The 3,726-nt window shown below is 40.2% G+C and overlaps 1 pseudogene; it reads left to right on the forward strand.

Moving 5' to 3' along the window:
* The first annotated feature begins 1,193 nt into the window (after positions 1–1,193).
* LOC131814465 (calcium/calmodulin-dependent protein kinase type II subunit gamma-like) lies at positions 1,194–3,216 on the forward strand (annotated as a pseudogene).
* Positions 3,217–3,726: the final 510 nt, after the last annotated feature.

Here is a 3,726-nt window from a genome sequence, read left to right on the forward strand (position 1 = left end):
CAATGTATTTTTGTTTTGTGTTTTCTAAAACTCTAATTTTTTGTCCTCAGTATTGACTTGTTTTTCACAGATATGTAGCTAAATGACTGCAGCAGTGCTAATAATCATATCCAGAAATTTAATATTTCAATGATGAAGACAGTGCAAATCTTCTTGTGGCTGTCTTTTAAAAGCAAAAATATAAATAACTAGTAAATAAATAAATACTTTGAAAATTTTGCTTAAAGGGCTTGGTAGGGTGGGGGGGAGTTGGAATTAAATTTTACATCTTGTCATAGTAGATATAAGGTAATTTTTAAACAACTTTACTTGGATATAATGCACATAGTATACACCTCAAACATTTAAATTATATAACTTTTTTAGTATATTCATTGAGCTATTGAACCATCACCACAATCGATTTTAGAATATTTCTATCTATCCAATAAAGAAATCTTTCATCTACCAGAAGTCACTCCCCAGTTCCCACCAAACCACATTGGGAACCACTAATCTACTTTCTCCCTGAAAGAATTTTCCTGTTTTGGACATTTTAAATGAATGGGATCATAGTGCTCTTTTATAACTACTTCTTTTACACACATATATGTGTTTACACATATATTTTTTATATATTTCCTGATGAATTGACCCATTAGAAATACATCAACACTGTTTTACAATTACTGTCTTAGATGGCGTTCTCTTAAATCAGATAGTAGAAAAGTGTTACAAAAGTACTTCTATATTGACTTCTTTTACCTATGTAGTTACCTTAACAATGTTATTTATTCTGTGGTGTGGTTTCCACTTATTGTTCAGTATCCTTTCATTTCAGCCTGACGGAGTCCCTTTAGTATTTCCTGTGGTGAAATCTGCTAGAAACAATATATATCAGATTTGTTGTTGTTGTAAATAGATTTGCTAGATATAGAATTCTTGCCTTAATTCTTCTTTCTTGACATATTTGATTGACAATACTACTATAGTCCAACCTCCATTATATCTGATGAAAAGTCAATTGGTAACATTGTTGAGTATGCCTGTATGAGTTATGTCCTGGAACACACATTGCTCCAAAGTCTGATACAATTAAATTTGAGCCAGCCTTTGGGGGCTTTGCCTCATTTCCTCCAGCTCCCTTAGCTGAGCAGTGGTGACTGCACAGACATCAGTGTGAACTGCACCACCATGTCTGCCTGCTCGACAAAATGGCCACCATCAATACTTGAACCCACTTCAGCAATGACTACCAAAACTTTAAGGAGCTCCATAGTGCTACTTTCTCAGGGGTCTGCAGATGTGTGAAGAATTCTTCCATACAGAAATATGCTGCAAAAATCATCAACACCAAGAAGTGATCTGCCCAGGATGACCAAAAACTATAATGTGAGGTCTGAATATTCTGACTTTTGAAACATCATAACTTTCATGAGAGTATTTCTGAAGAAGGTTTTCACAACCTCATGTTTGAACTTCTTCCTGGCAAGGAGCTCTTTGAAGAGATTGTGGCTAGAGAGTACACAGTGAAGCTGGTGCTAGCAATGGTGTCCATCAGATTCTGGAAAGTATTGGACACATCCACCAGCATGACATTGTCCACTGAGATCTCAAGTCTGAAAACCCTCTGTAGGAAAGTAGATGCAAGGGTAGCTGATTTTGGTCTTGCTATGGAAGTATGAGAACAGCAGACTTGCTTTAAGTTTGATCGAACCCCAGGTTATTTGTCCCCTGAGGCCTTGAGGAAAAAAATCCCTCTGGAAAACCTGTGGCTATTTGGGCCTGTGGGTTCATTTTATATATCTTTCTGTTGGGATATCATCCTTTCTTGGATGAAGATCAGCACAAGCTATATCCGCAGATCAAAGCTGGAGCCTATGATTTCCCATCTCGAGAGTGGGATACAGTGACTCCTACAGCAAAAACATAGTTAAACAGAAACCATAAACCCCACAAAATGCATCGTACCTCATCAGTCTTCCAAAGATCCCCCAGTGGCCTCCATAATGCATCACTGAGGGAATATGAAATAGTTGTACAAGTTCAATGATCTGAGAGAACTGAAAGGTGACATGCTCACGGCAATGCTTTTCTCTAGGAACTTTCCAGCTCCCAAAATCATATTGAATAAGCAGTCAGAGGGGGTGATGTAAAGGATCAGAAACCACCATGGTGTATCCAGTTTGCAGATGGTATGGAGAGCTCCATAGAGAGCTGCCCCAGCACCATGAAAGATGAGGACATCAAAGTGCACAAACAGGAGATTATTAAGATCAGGAAACAATGGACTAAGGTTGTTAACAATGGGGTCCTTGAGGCCTACAGGAAGATTTGTGATTTAAACCTTACCTTTTTTTTTTTTTTTTTTTTTTTTGAGGCCTAGGATGACCTCTCACAGAGGGGATCGATTTCCATAAATCTTACTTCAAGAATCTCCTATCTCAAAGCAGCAAGTTTATCACACCGCCATCCTGAACCCACACATCTACATGATTCATGTATGCAGCTTACATCCCTGTGGGAGGCCGCAATAATGCTTGAGATGAGGACCAAACCAGGCCCTGACTTGTGTCTCCTTTAAAGTCCGAATAACCTAACAAAAGGTTTAGGATGGGAAAAGTTGAGTAGCACTAAGAAAGGGTCTGTTCTATGTGTTGTGCACTCGCCTACATGACTTCCCACATGCTTGCTAAACAAATGAGAACACTTCGGTTGGGGTCATAAGTTCGTGGCTGGTCCTTGCTGCCCTAGTACAGCCCATAAATTACTTTCAGGTTTGCTGTATCAGTACAGAACAATTGTACTGGCATCAGCCATTGGGCGTCACAAGGTCTGCTTATAGTTAAGTGTGAAACTTATGGGAACTCGTGGTTGTTTAACTAGACATAGGTGTATTGCTTCTCCTATTATTACTATATATATGGCCTTAATGCTTTGAATAAACTTAGCACTGTTGAAAATCCTCCTCAGTGCTCCTCCTGCCCCCATCTCTCTGCTTCTTGAGTTCTTTTCTTCATCCTCTTACCCTCACATTCCTGGTTGATTTGTCGTGCCAGCCGTGACACATCCCCAACATTCTGTTACATGGATGGGCGGGGTCAGCCTCTCACCAGCCAGTTGGAGACCCTGGTCTGGCAACACTGGGATGGTAAATGGCTCAGTGTCCTCTATCACCACTATAATGAGCTCAGCCACAGAGGCATTGGGAGATGCCAGACAGCTAGAGGTCACTGAGTTTCTGCAGCCAGTGGTTCTGGAGGCCCTGAGGCACACAGGCAGTCCTGTTCATTTGAGGTTTAAAACAAATTACAGAGCAGTGGCCAGCAAGACATGAGTTTGCATGCAGTCCTGCTGCTTCCCTTTTATGTTTGTGTTTTTTACAGTTAAGCAGTTAAGTGTTTTTTATAGTTAAGGAAAGAAAAAAAAAATATTGTTTTTAAAAAATGGAATTCGTATCATAGCTCTGATTTTAATTGTTTGAGAAACCTCCACACTGATTTCCATAATGGCTGCACCAGTTTACATTCCCAACAGTGCAAGAGGATTCGCTTTTTTTTTTTTTTTAAAGATTTTATTTATCCATGTGACAGAGAGAGAGATCACAAGTAGGCAGAGAGGCAGGGGGAAACAGAGAGCCTGATGTGGGGCTGGATCCCAAGACCTTGACCCCAGGACCTTGGGATCATGACCTGAGTTGAAGGCAGAGGCTTAACCCACTCAGGCACCCGGGTGCTCCGAGTTTTC

This window comes from Mustela lutreola, chromosome 14, assembly GCF_030435805.1.
Source record: "Mustela lutreola isolate mMusLut2 chromosome 14, mMusLut2.pri, whole genome shotgun sequence".
In the NCBI taxonomy this organism is placed as follows: Eukaryota; Metazoa; Chordata; class Mammalia; order Carnivora; family Mustelidae; genus Mustela; species Mustela lutreola.